Raw genomic sequence first — 26,091 nt, forward strand, 5'->3', positions numbered from 1 at the left:
TGATCCTACTCACCAAAGATGGTTGTGAAAGGCACAACTCCTGTAACAGCATAAATCCGGATCAAAGGCAGCAGTAGTAAAGAAAAAATGTATGAGGGACTCCAATGACTATGCCAAGAATGAGGTTTATACTTGGAACTACAAACCGAGATCTATTATAAGAAGGAGACGTCAATCTACCTGTAATAGAGTCAACTTTGATAATTCTGACTCTACTGGGGATGTATCCCTAGCCTCCACTTCTGATGGAGCTACAGATCTATCCTACACCTCACTAGATTCATCAGGTATCACCACTCGTTCTAAACAGTACAAGTCCAACTATCCAACACAAGTCCCCTATAAGAACAAGTCAAAAAAAGGACAAGACGAGCGGGCAGGAAACATCAGAATTTCTGCCCACAATCAAAATCGGAGATATTAACTATTCCTGTCTGGAATCTGTCCAGCTATGTCCTGTCTGGAGAACAGATATCATTGCTGAGTAAGGGGCTGGGATTTGCTCCCAATATCAACTTTAACATTTTCCAGACTATATTGGACTTAAATAAATTTGCTCGTAATGTTACGCTTAAATGCCTTTTTTTGATGCTAACAAAGAGAATTCTTCACTACAGGACAATATTGAGACAGACATCTCTTACACTAAGGACTATCTCTCATTCCGGGAACAAAAAGCATTAATGGATCTGAGACTCCTTTCTATTAACCCTGATATCACACCAACGAATTCTATGAGTTTCATTCACCCTGTGCTCTCCAATCGGGAAAATTATCCGGTTCAGTCACGACCGGCTATATTGGATATATTTCTGGAGCTTGTTGTAACTGAACTGGTAGAATTGAAAGAGACAATGGTTCCCCCTAAAGATAATCTGACCCATAAGGAAAGATTGGCCTTGAATGAAATAAAAAATAACTCTGATCTCACAATTAGGGAGGCAGATAAAGGGGGGGCCATTGTCTTAATGAATTCTGGTCTGTATAAGAAATTGATCTTACAGGATTTACAGGATGTGGATACATATATTGAATTAGATAGAGATCCCACCAGACACTTTAATAATTTATTGTTGAAAAATTTGGAAGAAGGTGTGTGTGTGGGAGCTATCAATGATAAAACGAAGGATTTCTTATTCAATAAGAATCCCGTTATACCAATTTACCACTGTCTTCCGAAAGTCCACAAAAATGTATTCCCCCCCCCTCCTCTACGCCCAATAGTTTCAGTTCACTGGGGGAAAACTTGGGGGGATGGATTGATCAGTTTCTACAACCCCTGATTTTGGAGATACTGGGTTTCATTAGGGACACCAAGGAAGTGGTAAAAGCTTTAGATTGTTACAATTGGAAACCCTTCTATAGTTGGCTCTCCTGTGATGTGGTATCTTTATACCCATCTATACCTCACAATGTGGCACTACGTTGCTTATCCTAGCACTTAGATAAATTTAGTGATTATGACATCTGCTTAAAGGATTTTTTGATCTCATCAATTGATTTTATGTTAAAACATAATTATTTTTCCTTTGATAAAAAGTTTTATCTACAGTGCAGAGGAGTCTGCATGGGGGCTCACTTCTCCCCTTCGCTTGCAAATATTGTCATGGCGAGGTGGGAGAAAGATTTCCTCTATGCTGACAATAATTCATTTTCAAAATATTTGCAATGGTATGGCAGATATCTAGATGATCTGCTTATGATCTGGTCAGGTCCTCAGGACATTATACAGCAATTTGTCTCATATATGAATAATAATGACTTTAATCTAAAGTTTACGTTCCATAATCATCCAAAGATTATGAATTTTTTAGACATCACATTATCCATAAATTCTTTGGATTTAGTCACAATCACACCATACCGCAAAACTACAGCTACAAATTCTATATTAACGGCAGATTCCTGCCATAGTCTGCATACCAAAAATAATATCCCAGTAGGAGAGCTTATCCGTACAAAACGCAACTGTTCCCAGTCTAGTGACTACATTAGGGAAGAAAGTCAGATCTGTGATAGATTATCTAACAGAGGGTATCGCCCCTGGGTTTTAAATAGAGCTAAACAAGTAGTGGGTGAAATTAATAGGAAAGACCTACTGTATAAGAATAAACTAACTTATAAAAAGAGAACCAACAACAATATTGTTTTTTCCACCAATTACAGTAACCAATATGCTGCCATCACACATCGTGAAAAAATATTTACCGATATTGAATGATGATCCAGTATTGAAACAAGTGATACAGGGCAATGTTGTTTGTGTCGCAAAACGAGCCCCAACACTTAAGAATATACTTTCACCAAGTTTATTTGTGAGTGATGATGGACACACCGAGAGATCCTCCTGGATCACTTTGAAGGGATTTTACAAATGTGGTGCAACCAGGTGCAAAACTTGTAATTTTGCAAAAAAAGGAAAAACTTTCCACTCTATTGTGAATCAAAAAACATTTTCAATAGGCTCTTTAATCAATTGCAACTCTACCTTTGTTGTATATCTGATCACGTGTAGTATATGCAAGGTACAATATACTGGTTGCACGACGGGTCCCCTTAAGGTTAGGATCAGGAGGCATCTCTCAGATGTCACTAAACAAAATGCGATCGCAATTTCTGCAGTATCAAAACACTTTGCATCTTTTCACAGGGGTGATGTTAGCGGCTTTCAATTTATGGGTGTAGAACAGGTTCATAGACCAGTCCGGGGTGGAGATCACAGAAGGAAACTCCTCAACAGGGAATCCTTCTGGATCTTCACCCTGGGCACCAGACACCCTAATGGCCTAAATAATCGTCAGGATTTAATTCTACAATGTGAAGATGTAATTTACCCTCTCACTGTATATGCTGTGATACTATGTCATGATATGTATATTTCCCTGTCATTTATTTTGTATAATATGTTATGTAACTTTTCCCTGGTTGTATTAGTTGTAATTCATGTATTTCCTTGGGGGAGCTACTGGTCTCAATGTGTCTCTCTCATACAATTGCAGTCTTGGCATCTAATGTGATTATGTAAATAGCCTGTCGTCTTCTATCCAGAGTTGTGTATCTAGTCTGTAATTGCATTGGCCAGTGAAGGAATAGTCATTGTTCTGCACAGCAGGGGATCCCTTCATCTACTGTGGCTGGCAGACATATTGGAGCCCTGTGATGGACCAAACCATTGATGATAGGATGTGTGACCCCTACCCCCTGAACATGGTGGGCTGGTCAAGGAGCACAGACAATGCATTTCCCTTTTTGTAACTTCAGAGTGAGCTGAAACTTGGAAGAAGAAGGAGCTCCCAGCCTGGGTGGCTGTGGACACGGACGGAGCTAGGCCTGTGTAGCGGCCCGTGGGATTGTGTGGAACTCTTTGGACTACTGTAAGGACGATTGCTTTGTTATCCGGTCCGAGGATTGTCGGGAAGGGCCCCCGAATCTGTTTTACGTGGACTTATCGTGTGCTGTTCCAGTGTTCTTGTGAATAAACCTGTTGGATCGTCCCTCGGCCTCGTCCATCCTTTGCTCTGTTGTACACCCTCGTCACATACAATATTAACCATGCGGGTATTTTTTGAATTGAATTTTTTCAAATAATTCCTTTTTAGTCCGTATGGTTTCCTGATGGTTCTGTTATTTAATTAATGCATAGGATGATTGTCCTCACACAATGGAATTGTAGATGTATTTATGTTTCCAGAGGTTATAGATTTATCTATTCTGGATCATTTTTATAACAAATTTTTATTCTATGTGATTCATATGCATTTGACTTGTGTTCTGTCTCTGACTTATATTTATGGAGAACTTTATAATGACATTTATACATGTTATTCTATTTAATCTTAATTCTTGGATTGTACTATTGACATGTTCTCTATTGATTTAATATTTATATGTCTATTGCCTAAATATAAAATGGCTATTTATTATATGTCCTATGTGTAGAATTAAGGAGTACATATACATCCTGTTCTCCCACTATTTTGTAATGATTGTTGTCTTGATTTTTATATTTTAACATGTGTGTCATTGTATGTTTTTATCCACTCCAGTCTTCCCTTTTTCTTTCCTCTCTGCTGGATATCCTACAACTATTTTGTTGGGAGTTGCCCTGAGTAACTAACACATGTGTGTCTGATTGTAGGAAGCGGAGAGTTTGGACAAAGGGAAGCTGAATGCATTTGCTACCAGAACATGAGTAAGACATAACGTCGAAACGCGTTGTTCTGTTGGTCATCCGACTTATGCCTCTTCTTGCTGGACTTTTTATGATTAATTTACTCTAATAAAATGGACTTTTAATTCTCCCTCCTGGCGCTGGATATACTCCTTTTTTCTCTTCCATATTGATTGGTTGCCAAACCATTTCCTTGCGCAGGAGTTGGATTATTTCAGCAAGGCAGCACGGTGAGCTGGACTTTCTTTTTCTATATTATTTATATTTATAACAGTAGTAGTTGTAATTCGTAGCACGTAAAATGTAGTTTATTTATAATTTAGTCATATATTCAATATATTAGTTAATAATTGTTCTCATTTAATTTGCACAATTGTTTATACTGTCTGAGGGTGTTTGTGTTCTCCTACATTATTTAATTATCATCCCATAGTATGGTTTCTAGTGATATGATGTTTGGTGTGTTTAACATTACACTAGTTATGTAATTGGCAATAATTTAGATGATGTAGAACAACATTTGGATCTATTTAATCTATCCAACTGTCTAATATATTGCATAGATACAACGTCAACATTATAAGAATAGGAGGACTAGAGTCAAAAAGTGCCAATAAAGTGAATATATTTTATTAAATACAATAAAAAGATGTGCAAACAGCAAAAAAGAGGATAAAAACACATAGGGGTGTGAAGTGCATAATCAGGATCAAAGAAATGAACAGTAATCACAAATGGCCAGTTGGAGTAATACAAATCATGCAATGGGGCATTGTTAGAGCAGGCATAAACAATAAGATATGCAGATAAAGTGCATGTGCAATAATATATGCAGTAACCTGCTCAAGCATACCAGGATTAATTAATGGGGCATGAAACCATCCAATGAGTATTTACAAAACATTCAAAAACAAAGTGGCCAGTGCATTTTTAAAGTGCATTTTTTAAAGTGACTAATGCATGATCCCAAATACACAAGAAAGAGGCTCCCCCGTACCCCACCAACGTACGTTTCGCCTAATGAGCACCGTGCTCAAATTCGGCTTCCTCAGGGAGGGAGAAGGCAGCGCTATGCTCGTTGCAGTCCAGGGGTTTTTTATTATGGGGCGCGCATACACTTCTGCGCACGTCACATCCTGGAGTGACGCGCGCGCACGTCAGCAGCGTCCCGATGGGGGCGGGCCAGCCGTCAGGCGGCAACACGCACGCGCGGGAGCAGGGACGCGTCATCCCACTCCCGCGAGAGCGCGGCAACCAAGGTGACGGCGAGCACGCCCACACCAGGAAGGAACAGACGGGCCGCGCGTGCAGAGGAAAGTGACTAAGTAAACACAGGGCCACAAGGAGATACGCAGCCCAGATGATAACAGCAGTGATGTGAACAGTAAAAGACATATAATATAAATAGAATCCAGTGTCTTCATATACTTGATGGTTATTAGGGACAGCGTATCCAAAAGGGTAGAAGGGTCCAGGAAGAGAGGAGTGCTTAATCCAAAAGAGGAATACTGGAAGAATATACATAAAAAAACATATGGATTAATGTACACATAAAAGTGTGCACGCCAGATGATGCAGCAAGACTGAGCATAGCATATAAAAAGAGAGAGGGAAAGCACAAGAGAATAAAACATGATAAAAAGTGGAAATAAATAAAAACACACAAACCCTAAAAATAATAAATGAAAATCAATCCTGGTGATACGGGAATTCAAGCACGTTTAGAGGAACGGAGCAAAACTCAGTGTCTCATTAAGTCCCTTTGGGACCAGCGTGTCCAGACGGTGGATCCAACGAGCCTCACATTGGGCAAGTATTTTTTTGAGATTCCCACCTCTGGACCCGCTGCTCACCATGTCAATGCCCCGCACCTCCAATAATGCAGAATTACAATTGTGGTGGATCTTGAAATGCCGGGGTAACGTTTTGAGCAGTGTGATGTCCGTGGCAGATTTTGCTGCCTCAATGTCATGGACATGCTCCCTGACCCTAATGCGGAGCTCACGGGAAGTGAGCCCCACATAGATCAGGGAGCATGGGCACACAGCAAAATATACCACATGTGTGGATCCACATGCTATATATTTCCTGATTTGAAATGTTTGTGCCCTGTCGGACGAGAAGAAGGTCGTGCATCGGACTACATTTCTGCAGGCCAAACAGTGGCCACACTTGTAGCAGCCCGTAATTGGACCTCTGGAGCCAAATGGATTACGGGCGGGAGGGACATAATGGCTAGCCACTAGGATGTCCCGTAGGTTTTTAGCCCGGCGCGCTGCAACCAATGGAGTATGTGGTAGCCTCTTTCTTGTGTATTTGGGATCATGCATTAGTCACTTTAAAAAATGCACTTTAAAAATGCACTGGCCACTTTTGTTTTTGAATGTTTTGTAAATACTCATTGGATGGTTTCATGCCCCATTAATTAATCCTGGTATGCTTGAGCAGGTTACTGCATATATTATTGCACATGCACTTTATCTGCATATCTTATTGTTTATGCCTGCTCTAACAATGCCCCATTGCATGATTTGTATTACTCCAACTGGCCATTTGTGATTACTGTTCATTTCTTTGATCCTGATTATGCACTTCACACCCCTATGTGTTTTTATCCTCTTTTTTGCTGTTTGCACATCTTTTTATTGTATTTAATAAAATATATTCACTTTATTGGCACTTTTTGACTCTAGTCCTCCTATTCTTATATTGGTTATTTGAGTCTGTGCAATGGTCATACTGACCAAATTGGGCTAGACAATGTCTAGCATGACTTTTCATACTGCTGTATGGGGGTCCCTATATTTAACCTGTTTGCTTTCTGTGTTTTCCACAGTCTCCCTTAAGGCAATCATGGACTTCAGAGCACGTGATCGTGCGTGGAATAATAGATTTGACGACCTTTTGTGCAAATCCAGCGACACTAATCTACCTGGTGATGATACGTGCCCCCAAGAAATTCTTGTCTCCAGATACAGGGACCTCCTCAAAAAAAGATTGCGGTTGTCATGGAACCGGGCACTTCTGATTAGATATATTGAAAAAGATATGGTCCCTCGGGGTCTGAGGGTTCAGATCTTCCCGTCCTTTCCCATTGAAGATGACGACTTCAGGGATAGGTGGGAGGATCTGGCCCAGACCTGCTCGAAAGGTTTTTTGACACTACTTAAAGACCATAATAGTCGGTCCTTGACAACTATGGAATCTGATTTGGAGACATTAGAAAAATCTCTTAAGGAGAAATGTACGTCTGAGCAGTTGTCCAAAATTAATGAAGATATTGAGGGGGAGCTTTTACATGTGGTATATTTTGCTGTGTGCCCATGCTCCCTGATCTATGTGGGGCTCACTTCCCGTGAGCTCCGCATTAGGGTCAGGGAGCATGTCCGTGACATTGAGGCAGCAAAATCTGCCACGGACATCACACTGCTCAAAACGTTACCCCGGCATTTCAAGATCCACCACAATTGTAATTCTGCATTATTGGAGGTGCGGGGCATTGACATGGTGAGCAGCGGGTCCAGAGGTGGGAATCTCAAAAAAATACTTGCCCAATGTGAGGCTCGTTGGATCCACCGTCTGGACACGCTGGTCCCAAAGGGACTTAATGAGACACTGAGTTTTGCTCCGTTCCTCTAAACGTGCTTGAATTCCCGTATCACCAGGATTGATTTTCATTTATTATTTTTAGGGTTTGTGTGTTTTTATTTATTTCCACTTTTTATCATGTTTTATTCTCTTGTGCTTTCCCTCTCTCTTTTTATATGCTATGCTCAGTCTTGCTGCATCATCTGGCATGCACACTTTTATGTGTACATTAATCCATATGTTTTTTTATGTATATTCTTCCAGTATTCCTCTTTTGGATTAAGCACTCCTCTCTTCCTGGACCCTTCTACCCTTTTGGATACGCTGTCCCTAATAACCATCAAGTATATGAAGACACTGGATTCTATTTATATTATATGTCTTTTACTGTTCACATCACTGCTGTTATCATCTGGGCTGCGTATCTCCTTGTGGCCCTGTGTTTACTTAGTCACTTTCCTCTGCACGCGCGGCCCGTCTGTTCCTTCCTGGTGTGGGCGTGCTCGCCGTCACCTTGGTTGCCGCGCTCTCGCGGGAGTGGGATGACGCGTCCCTGCTCCCGCGCGTGCGTGTTGCCGCCTGACGGCTGGCCCGCCCCCATCGGGACGCTGCTGACGTGCGCACGCGTCACTCCAGGATGTGACGTGCGCGGAAGTGTATGCGCGCCCCATAATAAAAAACCCCTGGACTGCAACGAGCATAGCGCTGCCTTCTCCCTCCCTGAGGAAGCCGAATTTGAGCACGGTGCTCATTAGGCGAAACGTACGTTGGTGGGGTACGGGGGAGCCTCTTTCTTGTGTATTTGGGATCATGCATTAGTCACTTTAAAAAATGCACTTTAAAAATGCACTGGCCACTTTGTTTTTGAATGTTTTGTAAATACTCATTGGATGGTTTCATGCCCCATTAATTAATCCTGGTATGCTTGAGCAGGTTACTGCATATATTATTGCACATGCACTTTATCTGCATATCTTATTGTTTATGCCTGCTCTAACAATGCCCCATTGCATGATTTGTATTACTCCAACTGGCCATTTGTGATTACTGTTCATTTCTTTGATCCTGATTATGCACTTCACACCCCTATGTGTTTTTATCCTCTTTTTTGCTGTTTGCACATCTTTTTATTGTATTTAATAAAATATATTCACTTTATTGGCACTTTTTGACTCTAGTCCTCCTATTCTTATATTGGTTATTTGAGTCTGTGCAATGGTCATACTGACCAAATTGGGCTAGACAATGTCTAGCATGACTTTTCATACTGCTGTATGGGGGTCCCTATATTTAACAACGTCAACATTATAGATATATGAATGTTTATTATATAGCATATAAAGTCTATTTGTCCTTTGGTATAGATTTGCATGAAATACTATGGAAAATTCACACAGGCTTAATATTTTAGATGGAAGTTCAATATTTTATGGATGAATTTGATGATAGCCTTCCCAATGCCCAACAATTTGGTATGTATTATTCTGAATAGAACTGTAAATGTTACATCATCCTGGTTGAAAAATTGCATAGTATACTACTTTTATATGTATCTCTTTCTTGTTTAAGATGACACTTTATGGACTGCAGTGTTTCCGATGTATTTTTACGTGCTATGAGTGATGATGTTGGTGCTGATGCGGGTGCAGCGGTGGTAACTGATGCTAATACTAGTCTGTGAGCAAGCGGGACTAATTTACAGCAGACTATGTGCGGTAAGCTGCATATATAGCTATATATTTATATATGTGTGGTGGAGTAAATACTAATTCATTATGTATCTGTCGGGTTTGCTTTGAATATTATTTTTATATTATTTCTTTCTTTCTTAAGATGACTTTATGGATTTTGATCTTGACCCTATGTTATTAAGCGCTATGGAGTGTGATGCCAGCAACATGATGGTGGCAGGGGCACGGACTGGTGCTAATTCTAGTGCTGCTACAAGCAATATTAATTTACTACAGGCTATCGCCGGTCAGTTGTGTGTGTGTGTGTGTGTGTGTGTGTGTGTATGTATGTGCCATACGCCACTACACCTGATCCCAGCGAATAGAAAATGTAATGAGTACTCAGTAATGGTCGTGGGCAAAAGAAATGAATTTTTGCCACAGACTAATGGTTATATATTTTATTCATAGACCATAAACTGATGTGGAAGAAAAGCTTATTTTCAAAAGAAAATGCACCCACCTCCCCTAGGAAAGCAAGTATTCCCACAACAGCAGCCGCTGCTGCAGCAACTAATATGGTGACAACTATCACTTCACCGCCTCACAGCTGTAAGTATATATTTAGATATTTGTATACTGTCTTTATACATGCAATCTTCACATTGTTTCACATGTTTCTGACACAACTATAACTCTCTTTTCTTTTAGCTACACACGCTGTCCAGAAAAAAACAGCTAGTGCGGTTCTACAACCACTAGCGGAGCATGATGCTAACAGTACTACAGTGCGAGTCGAAGTACACGCGACTAACAGGAGTGTGTGAACACATCCTCTATCACCGCTTTGTGTGGAAGGACAAGAAGGAAGCGCTGTGCCAGCCAAACATCGTGAAAAGACATGTCCAATACCGATGCCCCGTAAATTCGAGCAACGCTTAATCAAGACCGCAACAACACCATAACCCACAATAACACAGAGCACAACCACGATTGACCTGATACAAGCAGAATGTGTTGCGCCAACAACACAGAGCATACCAACAACTCGCAAGACTCAAGCGGATCGGGAAGCACTCGATAGAGAAATCGACCAGTTAGCTGATGGTAAGACTGTGTGTCATGATTTTAATATTGTGAAGCCCTTGAAGAGGCGACGTTCAGGACATAGTAAAAGTAAAAAACAAAAACTTAACGCAGCGGAAACATGCATAGGTTCCATTGGTTGGTACGGAGAAGAAATTAAAATGGCGGCAAAGTACGTTGAATACAGAAATGTACGTTGCCAGATTTTTTTCTGTGATACCTATGATAGGTTATTATCAGCACCCCCAACACGTGAAAATGTTGCCGAGCTACATGCTTTCACAAAGCAGTATGGAGATGTACCATCTGATGATTCAAATAAATCTATGTGACTAAAAATTGTTGGATATGGAATGCATAAATTGCCTAAAATTACGGTTACATAGGTCTAATAGGTCTAGAGTTATAAAACGAGCTGTAAAGCTATTAATGAATGCTAGACACTCACTAGCGGTGAGAAGGTGCAAAGAGGCCACAATAACTACACAAGATCCACAGGCCCCGATAAACCACCCAAACCAGTCTTTACCATCCCAAAATATAGCTGTAGATGACAGCAACATTGCGTTTCCAAGTTCACAAAGCGACTCACATATTGAAACACATGCTGAAAGTGTACATGACCATGTTGGCGCTGGTGATGTTGCTGATAATGCTGAAGGTAATAATGTACAGGGCGTTAATGCTAGTGGCGACAATGTATGGGTCACTGGTAATCCTGTCGTTTTACACTATTTTTATCACCATGAAAGACAGCTCCGCAATTTCAACACACGCATGCATAGCGGTCATTTTAAATTTGTAAATTTAGAGCGAAATACATTCATTTGTAGAGGCCCTGAATGTTGTCCATGATTCCATTCAATCATTACTGGACAGAATCATCAGAGACATTGAGCCTGGTGACTTTGTTCAGTTAAGACTTGAAGGCGGTGACACCTTAGACCATGGGTCCCCAATTCCAGTCCTCAAGGCCGCCAACAGTGCATGTTTTCAGGATTTCCTTAGTATTGCACAGGTGATAATTTAATCACCTGCACAGTTGATGATTCCAACACCCATGCAATGCTAAGGAAATCCTGAAAACATGCACTGTTGGCGGCCCTCGAGGACTGGAGTTGGGGAACCCTGCCTTAGACTCTATTTTCACTACAAAACAAACACGGGAGGATTTTAGTTCTGAATCATTTTTAAATTCTGTTGCTCGTGCTCTGCAAAGTAATGCAGAATGCATAGCATCCAATTCCCTGAAATTACTCGTGACAATTATTAAAAACAGACGCGGGGGTGTGAAAAGATGGTTGAAATCTATAGCGAGCAGCCAGATCATTAAACAAAAAAGACGCTGGCTGTACGACTTTAACAACTACAGCACAAATCTGTGTTTTGCGTTTAGCGTGTGTGCACTGATGGCTGACACACTCAGTGACGTCGTTTTATTGAGCCGCGCTAAAAGCATACACACAGCCCTGAGCATCCCCGAGAGTCAGCTAGTAAGCTTTAGCGATATTGCAGTTTTTGAGAATCATCTGGACGTCACAATTAAAGTGCTGTACTACAGTAAGGGTGATTGGCGTTACTTTCAAACAGGTAATATGTGACGCCCTGGCAAAACCAGGTAGTCACAGATGACTGTACCCCCCACCAAGGTGTACAGGAATCTCCTCCTCCTTGGGAATTAACACCACACATCACACACACAGGGGAACATCAGCCACAAATCCTAGTCGCCCCCCCATGACTCACTGGACAAACCAGTGGGCGGGACCAGGCAGATGGGAACGCCCACCTAGGGGTCTTGAGGTGACAGGGGGTGGGAACAGTCAGTCAGTGGAGTCTGGAAGCTCAGTCGGTGAAGTGTGGAGGTTGGAGTTGAGTGGAAGTCAGAGTGCAGTGGGGTCAGGGTTGGAGCCCTGGGATCACGGGAGGACCGACTAGGTGGCAGACGGCTCTGTAGGGCCATAGGAGACCGCGACTTGGTCGCGGGAAACCCGAAGTGGACCGGGGCAGGGTCGTAGCCCGCCACTACCGACGGTGGGAATCCGGTCCAGAGACCGTGCACGGGCAGGGTACCTGGACCCTAGGACGAGGCAAGCTTCAAGCCCCTTGTTAATTGACCAGCAGGACAAGGTATCAGGCCTTGTTCCCAAGAAGATAAGCCCAGATAGAGCAGACCGGCAGCCCAACACGGGAGACAGGGTGTCCGCCAAGAACCCACTGAAGTCCCACGGGTCAGCGTCTGCGGGCAACGGCTCCCTCTGCGTCCAAAGATGCAGGGGAGCGGATTTTTCCCGTTCCAAGTGGGGTTAATCCACACACCAAAAGACACAAGTGCAGGAGGAAGGGCCCCTACATTGTCAACCCCTGTTTTTGGGACCAGCACACCCCTCCAGAGGCAACCGGCATCCGGCCTTGGTTTACAGTACGTACTCTGTGTGGATCATTCATAATTGTGAGTACACCGGTGTCACCCGGTCCAACCTGCCGACAACTCCCCAGCCCTGCTTCTTACCCACACCTGGCCCCGGGACTACAGACAACCCCTGCCGTGGAGGGGGAACCACCTTGCTGCCCCCCTACATGACCGGCCCCGGACGGCGGCCCTGAGAGACAGCGGCGGTGCCACCATCCCATCACCGCAACCCACGGGTGGTGTCACCGAAATCTCCCCTGTAAATACCCCTTCTTTCACTGTGTGTGTGGATGGGGGGGTTGCGCGAGCCCCGGGTCCGGTCACCACTCGAGCCCCAGACACGATCCCGGACCCAAGCGCCACTCGAGCAGCCCCGGTTGCCGCAGCAGAGGCGGCACCTGTCCGCGACAACACAAAACCTGGCATCACGAACAGGGTTCTTACCCCATCAGTAGATGCCGTGTGCCTTGCTTTGAAATCCGTGAAACGTTTCAAAATTTTGGACTGCAGAGGGAAAGGGGGTAATCCAGCTCACAAGTACTGCCTTGCTGGTGTGTACCAGATCCTGCGCACGGATTTGACTTGGCAGTCAATCAATAATAGAAAAGGAAAAGAGTTCCAGCGCCAGGAATGAGAAAATTAAAAATCCATTTTATTGTGCCAATGCATATTAAAATTCCAGCAGGTACAGCATATCAGTCGGATGACAGCAGAACAACGCGTTTCGACGCCTCAGGTCTTAATCATGTTCTGACTTTGAATGCAACCAGCTTCCTTTTGTTGAGTTCTCCCTCCTCCAAAAATCAGAAACACGCGTGCAATGCTCCAAGGCAGCTCCTGATATGGTAATGGTAGGAGAATCAAAACAAAGTAAGAGGGAAAAACAGCCAGTGTAGACAACATAAAACATAAATGACATAACATACATATTTTTAAAACGGAGATATGAATACTCCCAATATAAGGTGACAAAAGATGAATATAACAATCAATAATCCATAATCATTACAACATATTCAAAAAACATCTCGCATATTAATGTCTTATATGCAGTATACCACAATCCATTATCAGGGTTATATAACTATGATGTATAGTAAGTATACTAAATGCATAAAAGTCACATCATCAAGGTTGTATCAGAGAGCAAAGTTTTTTTTATTATTTTACCCTTTTGGAAAAAAAAAAACAAACAAAAAAAACAAACATCGCGGAGAATGGACCCCAGTTGAAAAAGGTTCCCAACCAGTATATAATAGGTGATCCATATATTATATTAAAGCCCCTAGGAGGGAATCTGAAATGAACATTTCCATATATAAGTATTTAATTTTTACCTTAATAGTGCAATATAAGATCTTGTCGGCTATACATTCCATTTGGGTATCTGGTGCCCAGGGTGAAGATCCAGAAGGACTCCCTATTCAAGAGTTTCCTTCTGTGGTCTCCACCCCGAACCGGTCTATGTACTTGATGTACTTGTTCTATTCCCATGAAGTGAAAACCGCTAACATCCCCCTTGTGAATTGTGGCAAAGTGCTTTGAAATCGCCGAGATCGCAACTGCATTGTGATTAGACACATCTGAGAGATGCCTCCTGATTCTAACCTTCAAGGGTCCCGTGGTGCAACCAGTGTATTGGATTTTACAGATTTTGCATGATATTAAATATACAATGTAAGAAGAATTACAATTTATCAAATTTTTGATGGTAAATGTTTTTTTATTTGCTATTGAAAAAAATGTTTTTCCTTTTTGTGCAAAATTACAAGCTTTACATCTGGCTGCACCACATTTATAAAAACGCTTCAATGTGATCCAGGAGGATCCCCCAGTACGGCCACTATCACTTATGAAAAGACTGGGGGAAAGAATAGTGTTAAGTGTAGGTGCCCGTTTTGCAACACACCTAACATTATTCTGAATCACCTGTTTAAGAATAGGATCCTCATTGAGAATTGGTAGGTATTTTTTCACAATATTAGTAACAGTGTGATATTGATTACTAAAATTAGTTGAAAAGACAATATTATTGTTACTTTTATTTTTCATATTAGATGGTTTATGTTTGAATAATAAGTCTTCCCTATTGATTGCACCTACAATTGTTTTGGCTCTATTGAGAGTCCAGGGAGGGTAGCCCCTCTTTGAAAGCCTGTTACAAACCTGTCTTTCTTCCCTATTGTAGTCACTGGATTGAGAACAGTTTCGTTTGGTTCGAATCAGTTCCCCCACCGGAATATTATTCTTTATCTGTACCGCATGGCAAGAATCTGCCATTAGGATGGAATTAGTGGCAATGGGTTTGCGGTAAGGAGAGACCATGACAAAGTTCGAATCACTGATAGATAATGTGATGTCCAGAAAATTCATTGTAGTCAAATGGTGATAGGAGGTAAATTTCAAATTGAATTCATTAATGTTCAAATATGAAACAAACCCCTGTATACAATCCTCTGGACCGCACCAAATCATCAGCAGATCATCAGCAGACATCTGGAAAATGGATTCCCATCTGAATACAGGAAATCCTCCTCCCACCTCGCCATAACAATATTTGCCAGCGAGGGGGAGAAGCGAGCTCCCATACTAACTCCTCTGCACTGCAAATAAAAAATTTTGTCAAAAGAAAAATAATTGTTCTTTAGGAGAAAATCAATAGATGAGATTAATAAATCCTTCAAACAAGTGTCATAGTCACTGAATCTGTCTAGGTGTTGAGAAAGGCAGCATAATGCAACGTTATGGGGTATAGATGGATATAGCGAAATCACGTCGCATGAAAGCCAGGAATAATGAGATTTCCAACAAAAATTGTCCAGAGCTTTGACCACCCCTTTTGTATCCCTGATATAACCTGGTATATCAAGAATCAGGGGTTGAAGAAATGGTCTATCCAGCCTCCCAAATTCTCCCCCAATGAGCCAATGCCAGAAACTATTGGTCTCAGTGGGGGAGGAAATACATTTTTGTGAACTTTAGGGAGACAATGATAAATCGGAACTACAGGATTTTTGTTGAATAAGAGATCCTTGGTTTTCTCATTGATGGCACCCACACAGACGCCCTCCTCCTAAATTTTTCAATAATAAATTATTATAGTGTCTGGTGGGGTCCTGATGTAACTTTATATAGGTGTCTTCATCCTGTAAGTCCCGGAGTATCAATTTTTTATAAAGACCCGAATTCAACAATACAATGGCCCCCCCCCTTGTCGGCCTCCCTGATTGTAAGATCAGGGTTAAGTTTTAACTCTTTCACGGCCAATCTTTCCCTGTGTGTTAGATTATCTTTGGGAGGGACCATTGTATCTTTCAACTCTATGAGTTCGGTGACAATAAGTTCCTGGAACAAATCCAGTATTGGAGGTCTTGATTGTACCGGGTAATATTCTCGATTAGAAAGTACAGGTTGGGTAAGCATGCTGGGTTTAATTAAAGCTATGTCACCATTAGCAGAAAGAAGTCTGAGATCCATTACCGCCTTCTGTTCACAAAAGGAAAAAAAGGGTGGTTACTGCAATTAGAAATGACCATATCAGCATCAACATTGACATCAGTATCCTGTGGGAAAATCTCATTCTTATTGTCAAAAAAATGACGCTTTAGTGTAATATTACGTGCAAATTTGTTCAAATCCAATATGGTCTGGAAAATGTTGAAATTTATATTAGGGGAAAATCCCAATCCCCTGCTCAACAAAGAAATCTGCCCTTCGGATAGCACATAACTGGACAAATTCCACACAGGAAGGGTTAATGTCTCTGATGTTGGTGGTACACAGGAAAAATGTTGTTTCTGGTGTTTCCTGCCCGCTCTTCTGGTACGTTTTTTGACTTTTTTTGGAACATGTGTGCTGAATTCTTTTTGTTATATTGTTTAGATCTTGTAGTAATGCCAGATATATCCAGTGAGGAATTGGAAAGATCTGTTACTCCATCTGAAGTGGAGGGCAGAGATGTATCACCTGTAGAGTCAGAGTTGTCAAAATTGACTCGATTGAAACTGGAGTGGCGCTTCCTTCTAATAATCGATCGTGGTTTATAGTTCCAGGTGTAAATCTCATTTTTATTGTAATCAGTGGAGTCTCTCATAAATTTTTTCTTTTTAAGCTCCATAATATTGCTCTCCAATTTTGACAATTTAGTTTGTATTTTGTCATAGGAGGTTTTATATGAGGCCAAGCTATTAAATTTTTTGAGAGTCCTTTATACTAAGTATATGAGATTTTGTCTGCACCAATTCCAATTCCTCTTGTTTAACGATTAAATGCATTCATTTAATGGAACAGTCACTTAGTATATTATTCCAGTTTGTAATAAACTCGGTGTTATATTTAGTAGTGGGAAATTTTCTTAAACGTAAGCCTCTAGGTATCATACCTTTTTCGATGTATGTCTTTAAAGAGGTAGAGTCCCACCAGATCTTAAGTTCTTTGACCATGTTCCGTTCAAGATCTAGCATGTGTTCCTGTAGTAAATCTTGTTCAGATGATGGCAATGCATTTTCTGTTGCATTGAAAATTGATGCCAGTTTGGAGAGTCTGTTGGTATATTCATCTTGATCCATAAATGGATCTACACCAGGATCCGACATTTAGATGGTAAAAAGTATATGACATTCCAATATAGAAGTCCTCAGTCGGGAGCACGAGATTCAAAGTCAAAGTTAAAGTGCAGAGGGAAAGGGGGTAATCCAGCTCACCGTACTGCCTTGCTGGTGTGTTCCAAATCCTGCGCACGGATTTGACTTGGCAGTCAATCAATAATAGAAAAGGAAAAGAGTTCCAGCGCCAGGAATGAAAAAATTAAAAATCCATTTTATTGTGCCAATGCATATTAAAATTCCAGCAGGTACAGCATATCAGTCGGATGACAGCAGAACAACGCGTTTCGATGCCTCAGGTCTTAATCATGTTCTGACTTTGAATGCAACCAGCTTCCTTTTGTTGAGTTCTCCCTCCTCCAAAAATCAGAAACACATGTGTGGACTGCTCCAAGGCAGCTCCTGATATGGTAATGGTAGGAGAATCAAAACAAAGTAAGAGGAAAAAACAGCCAGTGTAGACAACATAAAACATAAATGACATAACATACATATTTTTAAAACGGAGATATGTATACTCCCAATATAAGGTGACAAAAGATGAAAATAACAATCAATAATCATTACAACATATTCAAAAAACATCTCGCATATTAATGTCTTATATGCAGTATACCACAATCCATTATCAGGGTTATATATACCGTATTTTTCGGACCATAAGACGCACTTTTTTTCCCCCAAATGTTGGGGGAAAGTTGGGGGTGCGTCTTATGGTCTGACTATAGGGCTGCGGTCGGGAATGAGGGTGCTGCGGGTCATCGGGGGCACGAGCAGGCTGTAGCAGCGCCTGCTCATGACCACGTGGGCCCACTCATTACATATGCACGCCCATCCTCCCGCCCATCTCTCAGCGCAGAAGCCGGCGCTGACAGGTGGGCGGGAGTACGAGCGGGGACGAGCGTGCACGCGCGCATAGCAAAGAGCCGGCCGCATGATCACCCCTGGCAATTACAGCCTGGAGTGATCATGTGCGGCTGTATTCACTGCCCCCCGCGTGTCATCATCAGCGCGGGGTGCAGTGAATCAGTGCATTCACCCGTCCCCGTGTGTGGAGCCGTCTCTCTGCAGCACGCGATGTCTTCCTGTCTGTGCCGGTCAGGTGATCTGTGCTGATCAGCTGATCGGCACAGACAGGAAGACATCGTGTGCTGCAGGGGAACAGCTCCACACACACAGGTCAGCGTGCCAGAGAGGAAGATATGATCGGTGCTGCAGGGAGTGAGGAAAAGGTGAGTATAAACGTTTGTTTTTTTTCTCTGTGCTATAGGATACAGGCCATATACCAGGATGGTATATGAGCACGAAGGGGGCATATAGCAGGATGGGAGTATATGAGCAGGATGGATGGGGGTATATGAACAGGATGGGGGTATATGAACAGGATGGGGGTATATGAACAGGATGGATGGGGGGTATATGAACAGGATGGGGGCATATAGCAGGATGGGAGTATATGAGCAGGCAGCATGGGGGTATATGAACAGGATGGGGGTATATGAACAGGATGGGAGTATATGAGCAGGATGGATGGGGGAATATGAGCAGGATGGATGGGGGGTATACCAATAGAATGGGGGTATATCAATAGGATCGGGGTATATGAACAGGATGGGGTATATGAACAGGATGGGGGTATATGAGCAGGATGGGGGTTTATAGCAGGATCATATACAAGGCAGGAGGATCATTACCAGGATGGGGTACCTTAGAGAATTTGGGGACATTACCCCCATAACAGTGTCAGCAGCAGATCCTCGCCCCATATCAGTGTGTCATGACCACATTTTTTTGCTTAAAGTTTTATTTTCCCATTTTCCTCCTCTAAAACCAGGGTGCGTCTTATAGTCCGGTGCGTCTTATAGTCCGAAAAATACGGTAACTATGATGTATAGTAAGTATACTAAATGCATAAAAGTCTCATCCTCAAGGTTGTATCAGAGAGCAAAAAAAAAAAAAAAAAACCCCTCACATATTAATGTCTTATATGCAGTATACCACAATCCATTATCAGGGTTATATAACTATGATGTATAGTAAGTATACTAAATGCATAAAAGTCGCATCATCAAGGTTGTATCAGAGAGCAAAGGTTTTTTTATTATTTTACCCTTTTGGAAAAAAAAAAAAAGGCAAACACCGCGGAGAATGGACCCCAGTTGAAAAAGGTTCCCAACCAGTATATAATAGGTGATCCATATATGGGCAGATGTTAAGTGCAGCCGGGATGATGTCGCTCCCCACAGGCGGAGCGGGATTACCCAAGGGGAATGGCGGAGGACGAGGGTGGTGGTAGTCCTTGCTGGCACCACAGCACTGAGCGTCGGCACTGGTTAAAGGAGAGGCAGAGGCAGGAGCTGCGGTTCCAAGTCTCTAAGTCTCTTTACTCACAGGTTGTTCAAGCGCTGCCCCAGAGTGCCGATCTCTGCAGCGATGGGCTCCTGCTGATCCCGGATCCGTCAGCGGTCACCGACGGTGCCCGTGCAAGTCAGTTAGTGAAGTATCCCTCAGCTGCTGTCCGGAACCCGGGCTGAGCCTCCTGCTCCAAGCCACAGGTCCATGAAGAGAGAGAAACACTAACTCCAGTTGTCAGTGCTAGGTGTTATCCCAAGCTGTGCTCAGGAAGGTCCGAACGGTTCTGACTCTCGTGTGTTGTTTGCGCCTACTTCTACCTTTACAAACAGCCACTCACCCTCCAAAGGTTTCCTGCCACTGGCACCTGCGCTTCCATCCTTGTCCCTCCTCGATCCACCACTGCGTGGATTCCTCGCCACTGTACTTACTCTGGTGGAGCCATCTGGTAGGGCTTCTTCACTCTCACCCTTCCCCCATTAGCCACCTTGGCTATACTTACTGTTCGCTCTCCTATTATTGTGATTGGACTTTATTTGCTAGTATCACTATTAGGATTGTAAATATATATTTCTTATAGAGCAGACAGGGACTCTTTTGGTGTGTGCTTTTTACTGTCCTTGCTATTGTTACAAGAATGTACCATTGCGCTCTTTGTACTGTTGCATGACCCTTTTCTGGGGGGTTCAAGAGTTGCAGGAATTGGCTGTATTTTTGTATTTATTACCACATGGGGTTACGTTTTACTTTGGGTCACTGGCTGTGCAGCCTTGCTTTTTAACTGTTTTTAACTATTGTTCAATAAAGGTTTTCTATTTATATTTCTATCTTGGGTTGTGCTCATTTATGTGCAACATCTTTTTTCTCTTTGCTTCACAGTGTGCTCCTTGTTGCACTTGTAGCACCCCTTTATAAGTCACTCTCCAATTGTGGTGCGCTCCCTATCCCTATTTTCCCTGCAGTTTTTTGGCTCCTTCTTTGGGGTTGCCTTTCTGGGAGCTGCACAGTGCTTATTGAGGCACTTTTTGGAATTGAATAATATATTTGTCACCACTGTATGAGCGTTGGTTCTTTCCTGGTATCATGGATTGGGATGCTCGGGAGGCGGCTTGGCGGGCCCAATCTGGCAGTGTTATCCTCACAGGGAGTTTACCCTCACATGGATCTGATGAATTTACCATACTTACATCAGATCTTCTTTTCGCACACAAGACCAGGGTTAGGCTGTGGTGGAATATCCGCAGCCTTGAGGAGTACCTCAAGGCTGGCATAGTGCCCCGTGGCTTGAGAGTCTCTATTTTTCCAGCCTGGGAACCCTCGGTGGCGTTTCAGGATACCTGGGAGCAGGGTCTCCTTAAATGTTCCAACATACTTATCAATATGCTTTTGGAACATGACAGAACACTGCTTGCTACCACCAAGACTATCATAAAGGACTTGGAGGCCAAACTCAGCAAGCTTGATGACCAAACATTTGGTTTCAGCATTTCAGAATAAACTTATGGAATCTGTTGACCGCTACGAGCAGGACATCATTGATAAGAAATGCAAGAAATATCAAAGGGATCGTTCCGACTTTGATAACAAAACCATTTTCAGATGGAAACATAAGGGAAATACTCACCAGACAAGACCAACTAGGACTCACCCGGTTAATCTTCAAGGATATGCCACCCCTAAAGATGCTAGCTCCAGTGATTTTTTTTGTCTACAACTGGCAGCGACCCAGACACAGGACCAGACGAGGGGGCCGGGGCAGGGGTCTTCATAAGAAGAACTACCAGGAACCGGAAATATATACTGCAACACAAACAGGGTGCGAGACCGAAGCAACACTTATAGGGACCGTTTTGGATACCGGATCCCAGGTTACGGACAATACCCTCCAGGTAATTAACCTTTCTGATCATGTATTGACTTCGCATGAACTGTCTGTTCTTAAAAGAGAGCTCACATTCTCCCCTACCCTTAGCCTGGATAAGTTCACTCTGATCTAGGATCTTTATTTGTTTTGTAGGCGGCTCATTTTTCAGGTCATGTACAAAAAAAACGAGGTCACTGACACCTTAAGACCAGATGAACAGCAGGCATTCCGTGATCTGTTAGGACTCTTACAGGAAAATAGCAACAACATGGGTAGAGGTAAGTTCCTTTTTAAGAATAAATCCTGTACCAGTCCTTCTTTCACCATAGTACCAGCTGTGGGGCTATTTTTTTAATTAGTCAAGGCAGACTTTTTGGAACTAACACCAGGCAACCCACGGGCTCCCAATTTGACGGTAGCAGAAAAGAGAGCCATAGACAAATTACGGAACAATAATAAATTTGTCATTAAAGAGGCGGACAAAGGAGGCAACGTGGTGGTCTGGCCTATGGTGCTCTATCTCGAAGTGGCCCATAGGCAACTCTCAAACACTGCTTATTACAGCAAATTGCCCTCTGACCCGACCGGCCCCTTTACCATCAAATTGCACCGCCTTCTTAACGAAGCATACCGTGTGGGTATCATCTCCACTTCCACTGACGAGAGGAACTACATGTGGGTTGAGAATCCCACCATCCCCACTTTTTACATGTTGCCGAAAATTCAGTCCACCCCCCTACCACCAGGAAGGCCTATTGTGTCTAGCATTGGCAGCTTGTGTGAAAAAGTCTGTATTTATATTGACGTTTTTCTCCAACCCCTGGTAACCAGACTACCCTCATTTGTTCAAGACACTTCCCACTTCATCAACATCTGTAAGAAAGTCAGACTCCCATCGCGGGCTGCCCTCCTGGTCACCTGCGATGTGGAGTCCCTCTATTCCAACATTAGGCACAAGGAGGGAATGCATGCGGTCACATATTTTCTGGATGCACAGGGACACTCGGACCGCATGCAGGATTCCATTCTTATTGACTGTTTGGATTACGTGCTTAAATACATTTACTTTCTTTTTGACAGTGGCTTTTACAGACAAGTCTCTGTTGTGGCGAGGGGTGCTCGTTGCGCGCCCGCCTTCGCCAACCTGTTTTTAGGGTGGTGGGAAGCCACGGTTGTTTATCCATCTGAACAGTTTCAAAGTCTGGTGCGCCACTGGTGTCGGTATATAGATGACATCTTTTTCATATGGCTTGGCACAGAGGATGAATGTGGGGCCTTCGTCTCATCGTGTAATAATAATGCTTTCAATATCTTTTTGACCCAAAACAGTTCTTGCGTCAGTGTGTCGTATCTGGATCTACAAGTTTCAGTGAAGGATGACGGTTTGTCTACTACTCTGTTCCGGAAGAAGACAGCGACCAACAGTCTCTTGGAATATGACAGTTTCCATCTGCTACATATCAAAAATGGGGTGCCTGTGGGTCAGTATCTCCGTGTCAGACGCATCTGTTCTGAGGATAGTGACTTCCGACATGAGGCAAATCTGCTTACAACAGATTTCGTGCCCGCGGATACCCCAAAAGGGTTCTATCCAAAGCCTACCAACGTGCGGCTTCTGAGTCACAGGCCTCTCTGGTTGTTGCTACTCCCAGGCGGAGTGATGATAAGGTTAGATTCATCACTACCTTCAACGACCAGTGGGACAAAATTAAAAACATCCTACGTAATCGGTGGTCAGTCCTGACCACGGATATACAGACTTCTGATGTTATTGGTCCATCCCCCCAGATCACGGCACGCAGAGCACCCAGTTTAAAAGATCTTATCTCCAGGAGCCATTTCGTTAGACCAGTGACTAGACTCCATCGGGGTATTATTCTCAGAGGGTCGTTTCCTTGTGGGGACTGCAACGTGTGCAGTTTCATGCACCCCACTCCCAATGTCTTCCTAAATCCTCAAGACTCTAAAGAGCATGCCCTTGCCAACTACACCAACTGTAAGACTAAAAACATGATCTATTGATTTTTATGCCCCTTGAATAAGGTCTACATGAGACAAACCACCCAAGAATGCCAGAAAAGGATTCAGAAGCACTTCTTCAACATCAATCTGGCGGCTTCCGACCTTAAAAAAGGCAAGTTTATCACCTCTGTTGCTAACCATTTTTTGATCCATTACCAGGGGAGCACACGAGGTATTCGGGTGGTTGGTCTACAGAGGTTTGTTGGCAACGGGCGGGGTGGCTCTTGCAAAAAATGGCTTTTGCAACAAGAATCCAAATGGATTTTCCATCTTCACACTGTTGCTCCTGTCGGTCTAAATGAAGAACTCCTGTTTACAGGCTATTTATCTGGGATAAATCTGCTGTGGATCACTATCATGTCACTGATTATAAAGTCTATCTCTTTACAATTCTTAGGTCCTCTATAACTTTCAGGTTTCAAAATCTCACCCTGACATGATGGTTCTCCGTGAAGTAACTTGGACCATCTCCTGGAAGACCTTCTACTGGAAACTCTTTTTTTCATACATGAACTACATCGTGAGACTTATTCTACAATTGACCTACCACTGTTGGATCTTCCCTATTCTCAATTTTTAATATTTTCTTTTTCAGAGACTATGACCCCTCATCCCGCCGGTTCCTTTGGCACCGGTTGGGCCCTTTGTGTTACAATAGCCATCTCTGGTTATGTACTCTTGGACTATTTGACGGCCTGTTCCTTGTCCGTTATGACCCCTGCCGCGATTGTTGTTGTTTCTTGACCACTGTTCCGGTCTGCACGATATGTTCAATAATAATGGACAATAATAGTGCCTCTAATTTATCTATACTGGCCACTTCCGCCGGTCCTGGCTGCCTTCTTCTACCCGCTGTTGCTGGTGTGTACCTTTTTACTTTATGTGCATCATAATATATTATCACACTTAGCCCCTTCTATTATCTGAATTGGCTCTTTATGAGGGCATGCAATTACTTTGCTTTCCCTCTCTCTTTTTGTACCCAAGTGTGTTTTTACCACATGCACGCACACATGCACACTCCCACGGGTCCAGGTGCATGTTTGTATGTTTGTGTGCATGTGTGCACATGGTTATTTCTCAATAACTTCCATAATTACTTCTACAATTTTGTACATATTTTACATTGTCCCGGTACTGATCATTTACTTTCTGTGGACAGCCAGCCTGCTTGCACTTGTTTTCTATGTTTGTATGTCCTTTATGTATGTATCCCTTACGGGTTCCACTTGTGCAGGGCATCGGCCTTGGCGCCCGCATCTCCCTGAAGGGTCCATTCCTTTTGTCCTTTTGGTTTCGAGCCGTGCGGCTTCACGTATTCCAGTCATTTTTTGGTTGGCTTCCATCTTTGATACTCCCTTACAGCCCTCTTATTCACATGCCCCGGGGCCTCTTGTGTGCATTTTTCTTCACATGCGGATATATATATATATACATATATACCGTGTGTGCAGATTGATACAGACATTCTCTGAGTATCCCCCCCCTTCTTTTGCCTATAGCTTATACTAATGTAAGTTTGCCCTTACTAGTGTTTACAATTCATGTTTTCTGCTGCGTTGACTCTCATGTCAATTTTTGTCTCTCTGATCTTATGTCTCTCTGCTTCTACATCGCTCACCTAACTGCAGCGTAAGGGTTCATATGTCATACATTGTTACATTGTGAATATATTTACTTAAAATAAAATACGTGTCTTAAGGACGCCGACCTTACTGCAGTGTTTACATGCTCAGCACTTGACTGTTCATCTGGCCATGTTCTATATTCTCCTTGCGCGATTAGCGCCCCCTGGCTGCAGTTTGATCCCGCGCAATCACTGTTACTGTGTCTTTTTTGGCCTGCTTCGCTGGCCGTCCGCCTGTCAGTGCGCATGTGCGCGCACTTCCTGCTCCATGGATCCGGTGGCGCCTACATGTGATTACTATACTATTAGTTTGTAATGAGCTATATAAACCTATTTGAACTACTCACCTTTACACTTTCCCTGATGAAGCCGCCGCGTGTGGCGATACGTGTGGGGTTGCTGCACACCCCGTGACCCGCCCCACTACCTTTCCAAACAGCCGCTCACCCTCCTCAGGTTTCCTGCCTCTGGCACCTGCGCTTCCATCCTTGTCCCTCCTCGCTCCACCACTGCGTGGATTCCTCACCACTGTACTTACTCCGGTGGAGCCATCTGGTAGGGCTTCTTCACTCTCACCCTCCCCCCATTAGCCCCCTTGGCTATACTTACTGCTCGCTCTCCTATTATTGTGATTGTACTTTATTTGCTAGTATCACTATTAGGATTGTATATATATATATATATATATATATTT

The sequence above is a fragment of the Anomaloglossus baeobatrachus genome, unplaced genomic scaffold, assembly GCF_048569485.1.
Source record: "Anomaloglossus baeobatrachus isolate aAnoBae1 unplaced genomic scaffold, aAnoBae1.hap1 Scaffold_2569, whole genome shotgun sequence".
In the NCBI taxonomy this organism is placed as follows: domain Eukaryota; kingdom Metazoa; phylum Chordata; class Amphibia; order Anura; family Aromobatidae; genus Anomaloglossus; species Anomaloglossus baeobatrachus.